At 42.8% G+C, this 22090-nt stretch overlaps 1 long non-coding RNA gene across 2 annotated transcripts in view; it reads right to left on the bottom strand.

Moving 5' to 3' along the window:
* Nucleotides 1–2547: 2547 nt before the first annotated feature.
* The window catches only part of LOC117347314, a 60707-nt gene continuing 41164 nt past the window's right edge, over nucleotides 2548–22090 (bottom strand). The window contains exon 4 of one of the 2 annotated variants that reach the window (XR_004536766.1): nucleotides 2548–2764. This is a non-coding gene — a long non-coding RNA (uncharacterized LOC117347314). Of the gene's footprint in view, nucleotides 2765–17493; nucleotides 17937–22090 lie in introns of those variants that run through there. The other variant, XR_004536767.1, reaches the window with a different exon arrangement.

Here is a 22090-nt window from a genome sequence, read left to right as displayed (position 1 = left end):
AAACATAGGTTAAATTGACTGGAACAGAAATGGATCTACAGGTTAGACACGGTGGAGCCAGGGGGTTTAAACCAAGAAGTGGAGTGGAGCACTTTGCTGTAATGGGTTATCCTGATTCGCGATTTAAAGGAGTGATGTAACAAGTAGGGGAGGTATTTATATCCAGAAAAAAGATGCCATGGCCATCTGTTAGATCAGAAAATTCAGATATCGGGATGGTCTGTTAAAACTGAGAAAGGGTGAGCATATAAGTTTTATATATACTATATGGTTCCCTTAAAGATAAATATGATTATGATTGTAAGAATTACGGGGATAGGAGTTATATTGTCTTCTTTCATTCACACAGGGGACTTAATCTTGAAAAAGCCTCACGGCGAAACATGTCGATGTGACAGGTCCTTAACCCGATCCTATCAAGGAAACAACCTTTTTAAGATAAGTTATTTCTTTGCAATTATTTATGAGAGCACCATGCATTTTATATAAGAAAAATAAGATAAAAATAAGACAAAAAATATATATAAAAACGTTAAAATCTTTTATTGAGTGGGCGAATGAAGAAGCCACAGCCATAGCCACTAAGACTTTTGTATCGCCGAAAAAAATGGGCGAACAAAATGGCATGTCTGAAGCCCTAAAAAAATCGAAAAAAATTTGATGAGACAGTTGAGACATTGTCCTTTGATACTGAGTATGTTATAGATATGAACATATGAATTCAGAACTAAAGGGTCATGATAAAAACTTCAAGGAGATTTGGGGCCCATTAGCAAATTTTGTATCCACTAATTAATTAATAGTCTAAGCCTTACATTTTATTGAGTTTTACACATATCCAGGGTAGGAAGGAGGGAGGGGAAGGGGGGATATGTCTATATTATTACTTGTTAGTAATAAGTGTTGTTATTTGCTGTTAATTGTTATATTTTTGTATGCACTTGTGTATGTTTTAAAATTAATAAAGATTTATTAAAAAAAAAAAAGAAATAAGCAATATGATTATAGTATAAAAACATGAGAAGCTAAGAGTTTATATAGATCCAAAGTTTCTAAACCTTGCATTGAAGAGATTTTATTATATCATGCCAACACTTGAGGTCTTATACAAGTCACCTAAAGGTCAATTTTTACATAATAACATATTAAATGACAGCAAATAAAGACCTGTTTTGGCCCATCTGGTCTGCCCAACAAGACAGTCACCTGCCATTCCATGCAGGTTACATTCCTTCAAGATTAAACACTGGTATCATGAACAGGACAGTTGGCAATTTGCCACCATGCCATCCACAGATAGGCAATTATATATGACTAGTCTTATAGTCCGTTACATTAATGGGTGCTAGAATATATGTGTGGGTCTATGTTTATTTCTTTCTGTCCTTAGCCACTTTCTGTATTTGTGTCTTTCTTTCTGTCTTTCTTTTTCCTCAGCTGTCCACCCATTCTCCCTTCCTTTTACCTTCTCTGTATCCACCAACACCCCTTCACTGCTCCCCTTATCCAGCAGCAGCCCTTCTCCCTTTTTCTTATCTCCCCCCTGTCCAGCAGCACCTCTTTCTTATCCCCCTGTCCATCAGCACCTCTTTCCTGTCCCCCTGTCCAGCACCCCCCCCCCTGAGATACAATAAGTAATGTAATCCAACCAGCATTTCCCACTGCTATCTCCACTTTTTCCTCTTCAGGTTCTTGGCCTGTAAGGGCCTGGAGCACTACTGCCAGGTTGTGCCTGGCTGTTTCTATGGGAGAAGCCTGGGTTCTAAGTTCTTTCCTCCACCTCCTGCATTTCTTTTGTCAGCCCCCTACAGAGTCACCTGATGCAAGGCAGTTACTCTTCGACCGTTTCCTCCGCTTACTGCCTAACACATCTTCCTCTTCCAACTTCTCCCCTAAGTGTGCAGTATTATGAGGAGTGGTGGAGGGTTTATCTTGCAGCTTCCGTGGCCGACAGCCGCCGCGGCCTGCAGCCTCGTGGGAGGAAGGTGGCCGCAGCCTCACGCCACTGATCAGGTGGGAGTTTGTTCGGTGTCGAGTGTGGGACTCAGTTTCCCACACAGCGCCGCGCTATGCTTGGAGCGTCTTTGGCGGAGAGGGGAGAGGCCTGTGTGGGAGGAGAAGCCCCGGAGCCGCCGCCATGCAGCGGCTGTACACCGCGCTCCTCAGCATGAGCGGCAGCAGGCGGCAAAGGACCAGCTCATTCGCCGACAGGCTCGGGGCTGAGGAGCGGAGCGGACTTCTGTAGGCGATCGTGTGGGAGGCTGAACGGGGATTGGGGGGGAGGGGCAAAGATGACGACGACGAAGAAAGAACTGTAGGCGCGCATGCGCACTCCTGCAATGCCACAGACCTACATCTCACAGATCAGGGATTACAGATCACGCAGTCTGAGTGTGCATGCGCGTCTAGCGCTTTATTATATAGGATATAATCTTGGAACACAATACAAGAACAGCATGCAATAGTCTGAAAATTGTATTATTATAGTTACAAAAACCAAAAGAGACTGGAGAACGATGTTCTTGATGCTACTTTATTGCTGTATTATTCCAAGACAAAAAATACACATCCACATATGTGGCAGTGTAACAGAACCCAACACGGCGGACACATCTTCTTCAGGGGTCCAGTTGATGTAAAAACACAAATGTGGATGAACAAACATTAAAAAAACTGCTCCTATTGAGAGCAAACTTGAAAAACAATCAATATATGATTAAACAAACAATATTGAAGTTCATACGGGCCATCTGGAGACTGATACCTGAGATAAAGGAAAGAAGAAGGGGAGAACAATATTGAAGTTAGGAATGATGGGGGATTGCTAACAACATTTTAATTACTAATTTCACCCTTAAGGTGCCTTCCCTTCCCTCACAGAGTACCCAAACTCAGAGGACATAGAAATGTAATATAAAATATGAAGTCTTTGATTCTGATCTGTCTTTTGCCATTTTCAGGCCATAGACTGTTGACATCTGTCTGTCACTAGCCTTAATATCCCAACTACTGGAATTCCCATCAAAGCATCATTCCTGCCAATCATAACAGCAATGGGATCATTTACATTTGTTTTGATTCCATCTTCTTTCTATTTAAAGATCCTCTATGTTTATTCCACACATTCTTTTTAATTCTGTCAATAGGCGGTTCCATTCTCTTGCACATAGAGGGGTTGGCACCTTGGAATGAAACCGCATAGGTAGGGTATTTCCCACCTCGTACACGGATGCTGGGCATATGTCCATGGATGACTAGGCCAATGTTTCTCCAGTTTGTCCTTGAGTACCCTCTTGCCAGTCAAGTTTCCAGGACATGCACAATAAACATACATGAAAGACATTTGCATACAATGGAGGCAGAATACGCAAATCAATTTCATGCATATTTATTGTGGATGTCCTGAACACCTAACTAGGGCCAACATAATGCAGAGCATTTTTTTTTAATCCAGTCCAAACAAGTAATATGACCAGGCTAGAACCTTGACTTCAAAGTACAAAGAGGCAGGCTTACACTATCCACTGCACACTCCACACTGGAGCACCGACATTGTGAAGGTGGATAGCCATGGTATACTCCAGAAGAATCCAACATGTCCCGTATAAAGCTATAACCATGTAGTCTGCTAGAAGCTTGAGAGTTTCACGAAGGGATTAGTGGGACTCATAACATGTCCCCAGATTTAGACAGTGGCCCGTCATGTTAAATCAACAAAAGCAGGGGGCAACAGAGAAGAATGTTAACCTGAAGGAGAGGTAAAAAATAAAAAAAAAAAAAGCCCAATCTCAGCATGCTGTCTTTGCAGTCATCCATAAATGCCTAGGAAAAGCATGCACCCAATTTGCACATGCAATTTAATCAAATAATGAGCCAATTAGCACTGATAATTATCTTCTTAATAAGCAATTATCAGCATTAATTGGAATTAATTTATGGCTCCTTTTACAAAGCCACAGTAGAGGTTTCTACCATGGACCGGCGAGGTAAATGCTCCGACGCTCATAAGAATTCTGTGAGTGTCAGAACATTTATCTTGTCGGCCCAAAGTAGAAACCTCTACTGTAGCTTTGTAAAAGCCAGTGTTAGATTTATGCACAGGATTCATGCCAAATTTTATACACGCAGAAATGGGAGGGTCATGGGCGGATCAGGGGTGTTCCTCACATTTACGCATGTAATTAGAGAATAAGGGACATCTGAGCTTAACTTTAAGCGTGGGAATTTGAATCACTTTTCCGATGCAATGGCCATGCCTATGCTATAAACCACACCTCTAACTTTAGACGCCATTTATAGAATAACATTTAAGTGGAGGATTTTTGGCATTGATTTTTTTAGGCTCTCTATATAGAGCTCAGTCCATAACAAAAGCACTTCATTTACACGTTATGTTTGTTAGCAAGGTTCAGCACCAGTCTCTCCATGTGCTGGTGATGGCAACAGGCTTCTTACAAATTAATCCAGCTCCTTCAGTGAGTCCATATTTAAGATTTTGTTATTGTGCAATGAACCTTCCTTAGAAAAATTCAAGCGTTCCTTAAAAAGTTTTCTTTATAAGGACGCATTTGAAACATAGACAGCATAATTTACCAATCACTAAATCTTTTAAACCTTAATCAATCCTACGAGTAGGTCGTAAAATTATCCTTTTTATTTATTCTTTTTTTTTTCTTATGTGTCCCCACTAAATGTGTTCTTCCCTAAATGTTTCTTTTCTGTCCCTAAAGATTGTAGTTCAATCCCCCTTGCCTTCTGTACCAGTTATGTATTAGAACGTATATAATTTGTATTAGAATGTATTTAATTTGTATTCAATGTTTTGTTTTGGCCTCCTCTTTTTAAAAAATGTTATATGTATTGAAATATGATATTGCGTAGATAACAAATCTTAATAAAACTTGAAACTTGAAATTTGTCCCTCACTCATGCCACTGTAAAAGGTCTTTAAATGTGGTTGGGAGATTCCAAAAAAGGATGGAATCAGCAGCTGGGTAGGAAAGCTATATTAATGAAAACTCCGAGTTTTGCATTTCTGACCTTGGACCTGTCTGTCAGAGCATCTTCTTAGCTTGCTGCCCCCCAACCCCACAAGAACATCTGAGCTTCCTCAATATCCTAGGATGGATCTTATCCAGCCCCATGGCTTCATTCACTTTCAGTTTTTCAAGATATCTGTAAACTTTCTTGTGACTGGTGCAATATCGCCTCCATTCCTCAAGTTATGCAAAAAGCAATGTTCAGAAAAATGTTTCAATGTCCAGGCTTAAAGCTCCAAATTCTACTCAAATAACCATCTAATATAATAAAATGATAGGCCGCGCATGCGCACTAAAAAAAACGTGTTCCCTGATCCGTCGCGAAAATATGAGTGCGCATGCGTGCCCCTGGCGCGTCAGAGGGGACGGGGTATCGAAGCCGAGCGAGCTGAGGAAGTGGTGGTGGTGGCCAGCTCAGGTATGAGTTTGATATTAGGATGGTGGAGTGCCGAGGCCTGAGAGCGACCGTGCGCGCACAGGGAGGAGACGGGGAGAGACACTCTGGACTGGCAGGGGGTTGGAGAAGCGGAAGAGGGACATACAAACTGAAGAAAAAGGAGGCGGGACTGGTGGCCTAACGCACGGCATATGCATAGACGGCGGGGACGGGAGCAACACCCCGATCGACTCCTCCAGGCCGATGATGCACACAGGGCTTAGACGGCTGACCGAAGCTCCGGATCTGAGGCTGCAAAAACGGCGGATCCCCCGCTACGCCAGTGGGACAGGACTGCAAGCGCCAGGAGAGAGGGGGGAGGCGGCGAGTGTCTACGCTGTGGGCCACAATCTCAGGGTTGCCATGGAAATAGAGGGGATCAGGAGCTAAACAGATATTTAACAAAACAAACAAACAACAGTGGACAAGGACAGAGACACACAGACACTCACAGAAGGACAGGGGGCTAAAGAGTCAGATTGAAAAAATTACAAAACACAGAGGACAAGGAGAGAGAGACACACAGACATGCACAGAAGGACAGGGGACTAAAGAGACAGATTGAAAAAAATAACAAAACACTAAGGACAGAGAGAGGCACAGGAAACAAATGACAAACAACCAAACAACAGCCAAGGAGATAGATGGGAAAAAAAGGCACACATACAGTAGCCAATTAAAAAGACAGAGAGACAGTAAAAAAACCCCAACCATACAGTGGCCATGTCAACCGTGCCTCAGAGTGGCTTGCGAGGTTCGTTACAGCCGGTAGGCTGTTTTAAAGAAGACGAGCCGCATGCTGGACAGGGGGAGCTGGTAAGGAGTGCTGCTGGACAGGGGGAGCAGGGAAGAGGGTCAGGGGGAGAAAGTAAGGAGTGCTGCTGGCCAGGGGGAGCAGGGAAGAGGGTCAGGGGGAGAAAAGAAGGAGTGCTGCTAGACAGGGAGAGCAGGGAAGAGGAACAGGGGAGCAGGGAAGAGGAACAGGGGAGCAGGTAAGAAGTGCTGCTGCACAGGAGGAGCAGGGAAGAGGGACAGAGGGAGCAGGTAAGGAGTGCTGCTGGACAGGGGGAGGTAAAAGGAAGGGAGAAGGCCTACTGCTGGACAGGTGGAACAGGCAAGGGGTGATGGTTGACAGCCGAGGAAAGAGAGAGACAGAAAGCGGCCAAGGGGAAAGAGAGAAAGAAAGAAAGAAAGACACACACATACATCTATTCTAGCACCCGTTAATGTAACGGGCTTAAAGACTAGTTATACAATAACAGTGGGAGAGACCTCAGAATAGTGCATCAAAATGGATCATTGGATCTCTTATAATGCAGTTATTTCAGATCCCGAACCTAATTTATGACGCTCAATCATATGGCTCTCTCACCCTGATTGTTTATTTCCCATATAGTCCACAACAAAATATTTTCAGCCAAATTACTATAAATTACCAAATAATCCACAGTGACTTCTTGTAACTTAGAAAAACTCCACAACAGGTGATCATTTATCTGTCATTGAAGACTCCAGCATTGGTTAACAATAAGCTACTCCCAAAGCTCACTACAGGAACTCAGAAGCATTCTGGTTGACACAACCTGCTTCAGGGGATTTGAGTCACTATTACTCTAAAAACAATAACAAACACATCTTCTTATCTCTGCTATCATATCCAGATATACAAGAAACAGTCCATTCCTAAACACTACTAAGTATTCTCAAACAGTTCCACATCTCCTCAAATATTGTGTCAAACAGTTATGGACTACTACATCCACGTAACTATTAAACCACCCCCACCCCTCTATGTGATGATGACTTATCTACTCCCAGGTCAATCAAAACCAGCCACACCCCTTCATTCTCCATTTCACATGCCCTCGACACAGAAAACATCAAACTTAATATGAGACCAAACAGATATGTAGCCCAATTAATTTTTGAGTCATCCTCTCAGTTAAGACCAGTTGGAGCCACAGTGTCAAAATAAAAATCCAACTTCAGTCCTATTCCTTCTTCCTATCTCAGCTGGAGGTCTTCAGAAACTAAAGTTTGGCATGGGTTCCTGTCGAAAATAGACTTCTAGAGTCTTGGCCACATTCAGCAATGCTGAAGCCAGTGTGCTGCTTTGCTCGTCTCTATGGCCCTATTTTACTAAGCCAAAGTAGAGGTTTCACTGCAGCTCGGGGCGCAAAATGCTCCAATGCTGTTCCAACACTAGTGTGTCCTGAAGCTCAAGGAAGTGACAGCACTCCAATCATCATCGGTACTAATGCTAGTCTGTTTGGGAGATTGGTTCAAAAGTGCCAGTTTCTGCTCTGCTCTCCTTCCCCTATCCCCCACCAAGGTCCATCCAGCTTCTGCTCTTTTTACCCTGGAGTGCCATCCAGCTTCTGTTTCTCCCTTTGAGTCCCATCCAGCTTCTTCCCCCTGACACCTCTCTGGTCACTTTCCCTCCATCCTCAGTATCTCCTTGTCCTTTCTCTCCCTCCTTCCCCCTACCTCAGGTCGAGCTTCAGCTCCAACATCTCTCGCTCCCTTCCTCCTTGTCTCTCTCATTGTTTAAGGATTTCTCTGTTTCTACTACACACTCTCAATCCAGCATCTTCCCCTCTCTTTCAACACTTTCCATTGATCCAGTATCTCCTCTTCTTTCTCAACCCCCCCAGGCTACCTCAGTCCTTGGTTTTCCCTCTAGTGGTTGCTGATAGCAGTAGCAGATCACATATCTTGCCCGTAACCTGCCATGCACCTTTCTTCTGCTACATAACTGCCCTTACAGAAACAGGATCAGTGAGAGTAGGATGTAGCAAATGGAGGGTATATGGCAAGTCACAAAAAAGGAATATGACTCACTTTTGCTGCCAGTGACCAATAAAGTGAAAACTAAGGACTGAGGTAGCCTTGGAGGGGTGTGTGTGCTGAAGAGAGAAGAGGAGATGCCAGATCAAGGGAGGGGGGGGGGTGAAAGAGAGGGGATCAAGGGTGGAGGCTGCTAAGAGGGGGTGAATGTACCAGACCGGGTATCTCTTCAGCCTAAGGAGGGTGTTGGCAAAGCTGCCAGCCATTGCAAAGGGTACTGCAATTTTGGAGGATCCTGGGCCCAAAGTAGAGTGCACCCCATTATTGCCTGTACCCAGGGTAGGCTGCTCCCATTGTGCCGCTTTTGGCATGCTACTTCTCCTAAGATCAACACTGCAAAAGATGAGAACTTGCAAGTACTGAAGTCTGTAGTCCTGGTTGGGTGGCCACTTGAAGGAGGAAACACCAGCTGAAATCAGGGAATACTGGTTATCCAGGGATGAAATAAGCATACAAAATGGCATTCTATACAAAGTCCAGGGTTATTATATCCAAATCACTATGATCCAAGATGCACAGGCCCTTTATGGATCTAATGTGCAAGGTGAGTTCAAGGACTTTGTGAGCATTTGTTCTACCTGCAATGAACATGTTGTGTATGAGCAGCAGAAGGGAATGATGATATCACATGATATACCAGTGTAGACTTGGCATACTATCAGCATAGGCTTATTTCTCTTTGCTGGGAAAGAGCTCCTGTTGACATTAGATCGCTATTCAGATTTCTAGGAAATTGAACTGCTCCCAAATATGTCTGCTGAAGCCACAATCAAAAGCTGATAAGTACAGTTTGTATGTTTTGGCCTACTTGATCAAGTGATCTCAGCTAATGGCCCTCAAAATTTACTTGCATGCAATTTAAACAATTTTCTGTTAAGTGAGGATTTGAACATATTACTGCATCACCAAGACACCTACAAATTAATGGCAAAGCTAAATATAATGTGAAGATAGGGTTCTTCCTTTTGTATTGTTTTATACCCATGGGTTCTCTGTCCTGTTGGACTTTTTGGTGTTTGGACTTTTTGGTGTTTGGTCGTGAAGCTAGGGTTGCCATATGGCTCCAGAAAAAGGATTAAGCACTATACCTTATTTTTTATTCCATTGAGAAAACAATATCATGGGACCATTAGAGATACTAACTTAACTTTACTATTTTTTTCACTAGGTGGTGGATTAGCCTCAGACGTAGAGCGGATCCACCATACGGTGTTGGTAACCAACTCTTTTGGATGTTCTTGTTTGTAATCACCAGCTTCCAACCACCAGCCTCCCTTATTATTTATTCTTTTTTTTTAATTTAATTATATTATACCTTCTTCATATCTTCTTACTATTTTTTAAAATTAAATACTTTAAATATTTTAAATCTTTCAATTTTAAAGTTTAAAGTATTTTTTTTAATAGTAAGAAGATATGAAGAAGATATAATATAATTAAATTGAAAAAAGAAGAAAAAAAGATAAAAATATAAATAATAAGGGAGGCTGGTGGTTGGAAGCCGGTGATTACAAACAAGAACATCCAAAAGAGTTGGATACTAACACCTTATGGTGGATCCGCTCTACATCTGAGGCTAATCCACCACCCAGTGAAAAAAATAGTATAGTTAAGTTAGTATCTCTAATGGTCCCATGATATCGTTTTCTCAGTGGAATAAAAAATAGTGTATAGTGCTTAATCCATTTTGAATGAAGTGTAATAGGGGTCCAGAAAAAGGAGGACAGATTGAGACATCCTGGTTTTTACTTTCAATGCTTTCAATGGAAGTAAAACCCAGATGTCACAGTCTCTCTTACTTACATCCATTGCTTTCAATAGCAATAAAACCCAGATGTCTCAGTCCTTCCTCCTTTTTCTGGAGCCATATGGTAACCCTGTGTGAAGACAGTGAAGAATCTATGCAAGAAAGGAAAAAAACAAGATGAAGATTCAAGGAAAGCCATACTGCATTGGAGGAACATACCAACAGAGGACACAGATAGCAGCCAGCATAGCGCCTGATATCAAAGAGACTGAGCACATCTCTGCCAATAGACAGCAAGCTGCTTGAGCTCTGTATCAGGAAATCTTTGACAAGCTTTTGTCAAGATATTCCATATCTGCAAGAGGTTTGCCTGAGTTGAATTGATGGGAGATTGCATGAACTGTTTGCAGTTTGGTACCTTTGTGCAAGATCACACCACACTCATATCTGGTGGATTTTGAAGGAACTCTCTATCAGCACAATCATGTGGGCCCACGAGTGACTGAGCAGCTAGTTTCATGAGGGTAGCATACACACAGCTTAGCCGAAGAGCCAAGCATTCCTTCCTGTTCCAGTACATCCCCAAGCATAGAAAGTACAGAAGCTGCAGGGAACAGCAACAATAAGAATCCTGAGCCAATGGGAACACCTGTCAGAAGCACTGTACCATGTATGCCTATCATGTTGGATAACAGCTTACTGTTACTAGACAGGGTTGCCAACTGGCAAGTATTCAGCTGGCCTGATTGGATTATCAGTGGCCAGGCTGGTTGCCAGCATACCTCTAAACCTGGCATAAGTAAAGCTGGGGAGGGGGGGGGGGTCGTCCCTGACATCACAGCAAAGAGATACCAGCATGTCTTCCTCCCTTCCTCCCTGAGTCCCATTATTCTCCCTCCCTTTCCCCTCTTCCTGATTCTCATGTCTATCCCTCTCTCTACCCTCATGCTTTGATACCCAGCATGAGCAGTAACTAAAGCAGACTGCCTCCGGTTGGCTCTGGGGTCTTCCCCTAGATGCATCCCACCTCCACAGCAGCAGGAAGTTGCATCATAGGAGGCAGGACATGACTTAGGAAAGGCCCTGGAGCTGGCCAGAGGGAGCATGCTTTAATTGCTGCTCATGCTGGATATCAAGGCACATTTGGAGGACCAGGGGAAGGGAAAGATGGTGGATCTGCTGGAGGAAGGGAGAAGGATATATGTTGGATGCACTGGGAGCAGGGATGGAGGAAGGGACTCAACAAATCTTGGACTTGCTTGAGGAGTGGAGGAAGGAAGGGAAAAGGAAAGATGCTGTTTCTATCTGACAGAGGGAGATATGCTGGATTTGCCAGAGTGGGAGACAGGAATAAGACTCAAGAGATGTTGGACTCACCGGGGAGAGGGAGAGACGCTGAATCTGCTGAGGGGGAAGGAAGAGGGAGAGATGCTGGATTGTTGAGGAGGAGGGAAAGGGAGAAAGAAAGACGCGTTGGAACCAGGAGAGGGACACAGGAGGGGAGAGAGAAAAGGAGACACTGGACTCACAGAGGAAGGGAGAAAGATACCATATAATGGGGGGAGAAGTGGAGAAAGAGAGAAAGATACTGATCTCATGGTGGGAGATATGGGAGGAAGAGAAGAGGGAAGAGATGGACAGAAACATAGAGAAGAAATGCTGGGCATAGAGGGAGTATAGGGCCATGAACACAGAGGGTCAATGCTGGAAAAGGGGTAGAATAGGGGCACAGGGGGAGATGATGAATATAAGAGGAAGCAGTTGATGAATATGAGGGAAGTTGATGAGAGGGCAGTTGATGAATATGAGGGAAGCATAGGTATAGGGACACAGAGAGGAAATGCTGGGCAGGATAGATAGCAATGCAGATGGGAAATGGATGGTGGACAGGAAACCTGAAAAGACAGGCAAAAAAAATAAATAAATAAGCCAAACAGCGACACTTGGACAGAATCCAGTGGAAAAATACAATGCTCAGACAACACAGTAACGCAGTAAATGATGGCAGATAAAGATCTGCATGGTCCATCCAATTTGCCCAAAAAGCGGCTAAAGTCACATTTGCCACCCTATGCGGACCCCAGTTACCCATGCTTAAATACTGGTTGTCAAGTCTCCACTATGTCAAACATATATATAAGTAGCCAAACATGATGTAGTCTTGGTTATAACCACACACCATCCCCCAAGTATAGCTGTCAGTTTTCAGCTTACCAGGCAAGATGTCTTCCCCTTCCCCCCTCCCCCGAGCTGCACTACACCCTCACCATTAGCACATGAAAATAAAGTGATCTACAGCACTGGAGCTGCTAAAGCTACAGGCATAAAAAAAAGTATTATGTTTGGAATATGTCCGTTTTTGGAATTGCACATCTCTGATATCTTGCATTTCAGATTCTATTGCTCTGGTACTCATGTGCTATATATACAGTGTCTGACTTTTTGAGGTTTCCTTCTAGTTCAGTTTTATGCCTTCATATCTCAGTTGCTGATTTGTGGCCCCTTGTTTCATATCTGTTGAGAGTCTGTTTTTCATATGTGACCAATGGGCAGTTTTCTGCAAGCACATAGCTTCAGTATTGAGTTCTTGTAACAGTTTCATTTGTTCTGTTCTCTCACTAGGTAGTGTGCTGGTGTTTTGGGGCCTCATGTAATATTTACAGTGCTGTCTTTCACAGATAAGGTTGTTGCTCTTTTAGTCCCAGGAGTTAGTGCTGTTATGGGATGGTAAGGTCTACCGATGCCACTTAGTGGATCATTGTTATATCTCACTGTTGTCCTACTTTATTTATTTAAAAATTTATTATAACCCACCCATCTACAAGTCTAGGAGGCTTACAAATTCACATACATAATAAAATCAACATACAACAAAAAATAAAACATATTACAGATAAAGAAAATTACAAAAATAGTATTTCCTGGTTGTTGTCACCTATAGTTGTAATAAGGCATGATTCCTGTATACCAGCTGCATTTAGCACCTACCTCCCTGCCTCTGCTCACAGAAAGAAATCCAAATAATGACTGGGTTTATATATGTATATCTAAACATGAAAAGGAAACAGTAGCTATGGAATGGAAAGCCAAGAACAGCCAGCATGGTTTTAACATAATGACATAAGAACATAAGAGTTGCCATACCGCCATCAAGCCTAGTATCCTGGTTCCAACAGTGGCCAACCCAGATCATAAGTACCTGGCAAGAACCCAAAAACTAAAACAGATTTTAAGCTGCTTATCCTAGGAATAAGCAGTAGATTTCCTCAAGTCCATCTTAATAATGGCTTATTTTAGGAAATTATCTAAAACTTTTTTAAACCTTGCTAAAATAACTACTTTCGTCACATTCTCTGACAATGAATTCCAGAGTTTATTACACGTTGAGTGAAGAAATATTTTCTTTAGTTTGTTTTAAATCTACTACTTAATAGCTTCATTGCATGCCTTCTATTCCTAGTAGAGAATGACACGGTTGCAGTTACCCACGGCTAGCTGCGGGTAACCCGCCAAAACAGTGGGGGGGGGGAGGAAGTGCTCACTGCAGGCACAGGGACGTGGCCATCCACCACCCCGTGGAGCGGTGAATGGCCTTGTCTCCGCAGTTAAGGGAGGGAAGGCGCGCAGTCACCGATCGCGCGCTGCCCCCTCCTTTCCTCCCTATCTACCTAAGGCCAAACCTATCTCCCTCCCTCCCTCCCTCTTACCTTCACGGCGCTTTAGTAAAGAAACTTACTGAACCCGGCGAAGCCTGCCTACCTGCAGTCGAGTGTGTGGGGGCGGAAGCTTCTCCTCTGCAACTTCTGGTTGCGTCAGAGGAGAAGTTTCCGCCCACACACACGCGACTGCAGGCAGGCAGGCTTCAGTAAGGTAAGGGGGAGGGAGGGAGATTCTCAGGCCGCTGAAGGGCGGTGAGGTGGTGAGAGGGAAGGGTGGATGCTGCGGGGATGGGGCAGTGAAGGAAATGGCGGGGACGGGGACAGGGTGGTGAAAGGGACGGTGGGGACGGTGCGGTAAAGGGGACGATGGTCCGGGGATGGGGCAGTGATGGGGACAGATTTTTTTCCCCTTGTCATTCTCTAATTCCTAGTATTTTTGGAAAGAGTAAATGAGTGATTCACATGTACCTATTCTACTCCACTCAGTATTTTACAAATCTCTATCATATCTTTCCTGAGCAGTGTCTTCTCCAGACTGAAGAGCCCTAGCCCTTAAGCCTTTCTTCATAGGAAATTCATCTCATATCCTTTTTTTTTTTTAAAAAAATGTATTTATTTATACAATTTTATAATATTTACCAAGCATAAAAATCTTGTACAGAAAAGTGCGATCAGAAACCAAATTAACTTAATTTCCAAAATTGAAAAACACATCTAAACTTAGAAATATAAAAATACATAAAATAGAGTCATTTGATCATAGAAACATAGAAATTGACGGCAGAAAAGGGCCACTAGTCCTCAATAACTGGAACCAAGACATCTCATATCCTTTTATCATTATTATCATTCTTCTCTGTGCCTTTTTTAATCTCACTATCTCATATTTGAGATGTTGCGACCAGAACAAAGATCGATACTACCATCACCAATCTACTGACCAAATCAATAGACATTAAAGCATTCCGAAAAGAAATCAAAACTCATCTCTTCAAAAAACACTTCCCATCATCATAACCTCACAAAAGTATTAGAAAATGCTCTCATGACTACCCTAACACCACCACCAGCAACACCCGAATCCGGACAGTATTATCTCTATTCGTCTAAACAGCAGAATCCGGACAATATTATCTCTATTCGTCTAAACAACCTATCACTATCTAATATCTACTACCAATTTATCCTGGAAAAGTCCAGAACAACAATTGTAACTTAACGCATTCTTGATTATATGTACTGCAATGCTACTGGAAATGTCCAGTCTTCTAACTTGTAATCCGCTTAGAACCGCAAGGCACAAGCGGAATAGAAATCACTAATGTAATGTAATGTAATGTAAATTGCACACAGTATTTGAGCTGCAGCCACACCATGGAGTGATCCAAAGCCATTATAACATTGTCATTTTTGTTTTCTACTCATTTTCTGATCATTCCTAACTTTCTGTTTGCTTTCTTAGCTGCCGCTGCACACTGAGCTCAAGGTTTCGACATATCCTCAATGATGGCACCTAGATCCTTTAACTGGGCGGTGACTCCTAATGTGAAACCCTGCATCACAGAGCTATAGTTCAGGTTCCTCTTTTCCACATGGATCACTTTGCACTTGCTAACATTAAACATCATCTGCCATTTTGATGCCCAGTCTCCCAGTCTTGCAAGGTCCTCTTGCAATTTTTCACAATCTTCTTGCAATGTAACAACTTTGAACAGTTTGTATCATCAACAAATTAACCCCCCCTCCCCTTTTACTAGGCTGCAGTAGAGGTTGCTCCAACGGGCCTGAGCACTAATGCTTCAACGTTGATTCGACACTCATAGGAATTCTATGAGCGTTGGAACAACGTTGGAGCATTTAGCACTCCGAGCTGTGGTAGAAACCTCTACCGTGGTTTAGTAAAAAAAAAAAAAAGGGGGGGGGGGAATTATCTCACTAGTTATTCCCATCCCTAGTTCATTGAGAAATATGTCAAAAGTAGCGGTCCCAGCACAGACCCCTGGGGACCCCCACTATTTATCAAAAATATACACAGGAATGAGAGAGAATAAAATAATCATACAAAATACCCCTCTCAGAACTTTCTTAAAAATGTAATACAGTCAAACCTTGGTTTGTGAGCATAATTCGTTCCAGAAGCATGCTTTTAATCCAAAGCACTCGTATATCAAAGCAAATTTCCCCATAGGAAATAAAGGAAACTCAGATGATTCATTCCACAACCCAAAAACTTTAATACAAAATACTATATATACTTGTATTGTAAGACTTTGTTCATTTAGAACAGTCACTACGTTCCTGCAGCATCAGCGAGAGAAGAACCATTGGCTCAGTTGTGATGATGTGACATGTGTATACTGTATGTACTTGTATTGCAAGACTTTGCTTGTTTAGAACAGTCACTACACTCTTGCAGTGTCAGAGAGAGAACCACCATCGGTTCAATTGTGATGTATGTACTTGTATTGCAAGACATTGCTTATATATCAAGTTAAAATTTAATAAAATGTTTTGCTTGTCTTGCAAAATACTTGCAAACCAAGTTACTTGCAATCCAAGGTTTTACTGTACTGCTAAAGACTCATGGGGAACCTTCTCCAGCACTACTTTAAACCACTTTATCTCAATTGAAAGTAAAGCCTCAGACCCCTGTGCATTGTGAATTCAGCAACCACACTAGAAAGGGAGATTACCTCACTGGCTCATAATCCCCCTCCTGTCCACAAATAATTCTTCAATGCACTGTAACAACTTGTACAATGCATGGGGATCTGAGGATCTTCCCCTTTACTTTCAATTGCAATAAAGTGGTTTAAAAGTAATGCTGAAGAAGGTTCCCCACTAGTCTTTAGCAGTATTACATAAGAACGTAAGAATTGCCGCTGCTGGGTCAGACCAGTGGTCCATCGTGCCCAGCAGTTCGCTCCCGGGGTGGCCCCTAGGTCAAAGACCAGTGCCCTAACTGAGACCAGGCCTACCTGCGTATGTTCCAGTTCAGCAAGAACTCATCTAACTTTGTCTTGAATCCCTGGAGGGTGTTTTCCCCATGACAGACTCCAGAAGAGCGTTCCAGTTTTCCACTACACTCTGTGTGAAAAAGATCTTCCTTACGTTTGTACGGACTCTATCCCCTTTTAACTTTAGAGAGTGGAGAGGGTGAACAATCTGTCTTTATCTACTAAGTCTATTCCCTTCATTATCTTGAACGTTTCACTCATGTCCCCTCTCAGTCTCCTCTTTTCAAGGGAGAAGAGGCCCAGTTTCTCCAATCTCTCACTGTACTGCAACTCCTCCAACCCCTTAATCATTTTAGTCGCTCTTCTCTGGACCCTTTCGAGTAGTACCGTGTCCTTCTTCAAGTATTTTGTATGAACTCCACTATTTACCCTTCTTCACTGAGAATATTGATCATTTAACCCTGCTCTGTTTTCTATCTTTTAACCAGTTCTTAATCCATAATAACATATTACCTCCTATCCCATTACTTTATAATTTCTTCATAAGTCTTCCATGAAGTAGTTTGTCAAATGTCTTATGAAAATCACAATATTGACTGGCTCACCTTTACCTATATGTTTATTGACCTATTTGAAGAAATGTAGTAGATTGGAGGGGCAAGATTTCTTTGACTGAATCCATGTTGGCTTTGTCTCATTAATCCATGGTTATGTATATGCTCTGTAATTTTGTTCTTCATGATAGTCTCTCCCATTTTGCCTGGCACTGACGTCAGACTCACTGGTCTATAATTTCCTGGATCACCTCTGGAACCCTTTTTAAGGCTGGCGTTATGTTGGTCACCCTCCAGTCTTCAGGTACCATGCTGAATTTTAAAGATAAATTACAGCCACTGATATGAAGTCAGAGGTTCACCTTGGCAAAGTTCCCTTACTAAGTGAGCCATCTGCAAGGCTGATGGCAGAATCTCATACTTTTTCACTCCTCTCTTCCTTTTCTGTGAATATCCATAATGTGGCCAAAAAGCGTTGCTCTTCACCCTTTCTTATCTGAACACAGTACAAGAAACCTGATTTGCTTTCTCATCATATCTCACGTAGACTACTGCATTGTGCTCCTCATGAACCTGCCACTGAATGATCTCTCTCCAAGGCAGTCTTCAAAATTCAGCAGCACATCTTATTTTTCTCTAACATTGTTACAACCATAACAGCTCTTCTGGAATCACTACTTTGGCTCCCCATCTGCTTCTGCAAAAAAAACCAAAACACTAATTGCTTGTACTTGTTTACAAGTTTATTCACTCTGTGATACTTCAGTACCTCTCCTCTTTCATTTCCCCATAAACCCATCTTCCTAATCTTTGCACAACAAACAGGCTGTTCTTATTTATGCCCTTCTTAGGGTTAGCAGATGCCTGGGAAAACACAGACATGTCTTCTTTTTAGAGGACTGTCTGGGTGCCAGTAGTTTGTCTGGGTTTTATAAAGCCCCAACCTCCAGCCATGTGTTGGAGGGCCTCTGAGCATGTGCAGATGACATCACACGCCCTATAAATGTGGCCCGGAGTGGGAGAAGAAAGACAAGGCTTTGTGAGGCGGGATGGAGGCATAACAGAACAGGGTTGGGCTGGGGGGGGGGGGAAGGGTGGAACTAGGCAGGTCTGAGGCAGAATGAGGCAGGGTCATGTGTCCAGGTTTCTACTTCAGAAAATTTGGTAACCCTAGACCTTCTCATCACTAAATCTTAAGAACATAAGAAGTCTTGGTCTATAAAGCACAGCATCTTGCCTTGGAGAGTGACCAGTCTGGGTCACAAGCACCCAGCATATCCAGGACTGCCAAGAGAGTCCAATTATTGAGGAGGAGATTTTAATACATGCATCTAGCCCTGCCCTATCTACTACTATTAATTATTTCTATAGTGCTACCAGATGCACAAAGAGTAAGAAAACAGTCCCTGCTCAAAAGAGCTTACAATCTAAACATCATTCTCTCTGTCTTTCTTCCCCCATCCAGCACGACCCTGTCTCTTTTCCCCATCCCCATCCCCCCTATCTTTCTGTGTTCCTCTCTCCCCAATCCAGCAATGCTTTCTCTCTTTTATCCCACCCATTCAGCATTGCCCTGATTCTCTCCATCTCTCCTACTAGGATTACAGCCCTACCCCCTACCCCTTTTCGGTCTCTATTTCATCTTCCTCCCACTTACCCTCTTGCTGCTCTCCCCAATCAGCTTTGGCAAAAGCAGCAGAAAAGATGCTAGTTTTACCAGTTTCATCCCTCTTTCATGTAACCTGACTGTGTTAGAGGCAGTGAGATAAGACAGATCTAGAATCAGAAAAATGGTCCTACATCTGCATTAGAGAATGACACGGGAACAAATTTTTCCCTGTCCCTGTGGGAACTCATTTTCCCGTCTCGGAGAGTTCTTTTCCTGCCCCTGCCCCTGCCCCATTCCTGCAAACTCAGTCCTCATCTGCACAAGCCTTAAACAGTTTAAAATTATAAGTGTTTGTGGCTTGTGCAGTTAAGGCAGAGCTTACGGGAATGGGGGCAGGGACAGGGACAGCGACATAGGGGACGGGATAGGGAAATTGAGCTCATGCAGGGACGGGGAAAAATTTGTCCCCATGTCATTCTCTAATCTGCATCTGTTCCATTGCTATTACTGTTGCCACCACCACTGCAGTACTGAGAAGGCCACAGTGACAATGGGAATGATGGGAAGTTTGGGTTGGGGCTGGAGAGGCTCAACAGGAGACTTGCCCACTTTGGAGGGAATGTGGGAGATAATAGGAATCTTCCTCTAAATGCTAAATGGGAGGGGGGGGGTGGACTGGGCAGGTCAGCAGATTCCTAAATGTAGGTCTATTTCCCATAGTTCATTTTATACGCTACATATAGTAAAGAAACTCCACACACCACCACCACTGTTTTCCTTGATGTGATAGATTCACATAAATGCTCAAATCTCCAGCCTTTGGATAAGGACACATGGTAGACTTGATGTTCTACAAAGGGATAGACATATTGGAACCCAAAGCTGGCGCCATTAAGATAACACCCATATCATGGATACCTCATTTTCTATAAAGGAGGAGTGTGTGGCGCAGTGGTTGAAGCTACAGCCTCAGCACCCTGGGGTTGTGGGTTCAAATCCCGCCCTGCTCCTTGTGACCCTGGGCAAGTCACTTAATCCTCCATAGCCCCAGGTACGTTCGATAGATTGTGAGCCCACCGGGACAGATAGGGAAAATGCTTGAGTACCTGATTGTAAAAACCGCTTAGATAACCTTGATAGGCGGTATATAAAATCCTAATAAAACTTAAAAACTTAAAGAATAAGCTAAAGCAGAAGGGCTTTTCTCCAAGTTTATCTCCTTGTTTTAATTGTGTTTTATGCTAAATTTGGTTATTTTACTATTAATGCAATGTGAGTTGTTTATTATGCTATGTCTTCTGTATATCACCTTGGGTGAATCTTTTCATAAAGGCAGTTAATAAATTCAAACTAATACATACATATATATCTACAGAGGAGTAGAGCAGCAAAGCAGATATCCTAAAAAGAAATTAACTCCAGAAAGTGAAGCAATCAGTAAATCCAACCTAGCACTGCCAACTAGAACATTTAACTGAAGCTTTAGAAAGACTTAGCCATAGACAGTCACAGACTAGAGAATGACAGAGCGACAAATTTTTTCCCATCCCCCCAGGAATTCAATTTCCCCGTCACGTCCCCACGAGTTTTGTCGCTGTCCCTGTCCCATTCCTGTAAGCCAAGGGTAGGGAACTCCGGTCCTCGAAAGCCATCTTCCAGTTGGGTTTTCAGGATTTCCCCAATGAATATGCATTGAAAGCAGTGCATGCAAATAGATCTCATGCGTATTCATTGAGGAAATCCTGAAAACCTGACTGGAATACGGCTCTCGAGGACCGGAGTTGCCTACCCCTGCTGTAAGCTCTGCCTTAACCACACAAGCCTTGAACACTTATGATTTTAATGTGTTTGTGCAGATGAGGACAGAGTTTGCAGGAATGGGGCAGGAACAGGAAAAGAACTTGAAGGGGCAGGACGGGAAAACGAGTTCCCGTGGGGATAGGGAAAAAATTGTCCCCGTGTCATTCTCTATCTCTATAGCCAGCAGATTAACCTTTCCCCGCTAACTGTAACCCCTATCCTGGCATCCTGTTTGTCTGTCTTGATTAGATTAGGAGCTCATTTGAGCAGGGACTGTCCCCTTTGGGACTCTGTACAGTGCTGTGTATGTCTGGCAGTGCTCTAGAAATAATAGTAGTAGTAGCTTACTGTAAGAGGAAGGCTGCTAGAAACAAAGTGCCATTGACTGACCGCCACAATCAAATCATGCTGCCAGAGAGACAATCAGATATTCTATTTCAACCTGCTAGAGACTCAACACCAGAGAAGAATTATCAAAAATTTCCATAAATTATTGAAGACCATCAAATTCATTAAGAAAATACATGACCAGAGGAAAGAATGAATCACTATGCCAGATACTGCTTGAGATGCCCTGCCAAAAGCATTACACTAGCCACCAAAATGTCAGAGGTTAACTGAGACACAATGCTAGTAATAAAAGAAAAAGATGAATTAGTACCACAAGAAGTGACCATAAAGCAGAGATCACTTACAATCCTTACAAAAAGAATTATAATACCCTGGACTAGAAAATCCTATGAGAGCGCATGCATGGGACTCCCGATATCCTTTTAAGAAACAATTCTTCCTGTCTTCTAACCATCAGCAAACAGATATTAAGGGGTCAATATAAGAAGTGATTTAAATGGACAGAAATAGCTCCTGGTATAAATTGTCTGTGGCTATTCATGGCACTAAGTAGTAGATTTAAAACAATCTGGAGAAAATATTTCTTCACACAAACATATAATTAAACTCTGGAATTAATTGTCAGAGGATGTGGTGAAAAAAGTTAGCTTAGCATGGTTTAAAAAAGGTTTGGATGATTTTCTAAAAGAGAAGACTGTAGGCCATTATTGAAATGGCTTGGGGAAATCCACTGCTTATTCCTAGGATAAGCAGCATAAAAATCTGTTTTACTACTTGGATCTAGCTAGGTAAATGGGACCTGGGTTGGCCACTGTTGGAAACGGGATGCTGGGCTTGATGGACCTTTGATCTGTACCAGTATGGCAATTCTTATGTTCTTAGCCAGATAGTATCACTGAAAATGCCCGATTAGCATCTAAGATGAAAATGGCTATTTTGTGGGCATTCCAGAGATAGAGTCAGCACTTAGCTGGTTAAGTACCAATATTCACTGGTTTAGTGCCCATATTCAGTCCTTAACCAGCTATGATGACTGCATAAACAGAACTGCATAAAACACAGTCCTATCTTGATGTGGTTCATCATAGCCA

Source organism: Geotrypetes seraphini, chromosome 13, assembly GCF_902459505.1.
Source record: "Geotrypetes seraphini chromosome 13, aGeoSer1.1, whole genome shotgun sequence".
NCBI lineage: Eukaryota > Metazoa > Chordata > Amphibia > Gymnophiona > Dermophiidae > Geotrypetes > Geotrypetes seraphini.
This window is presented reverse-complemented; position numbering and strand designations above follow the sequence as displayed.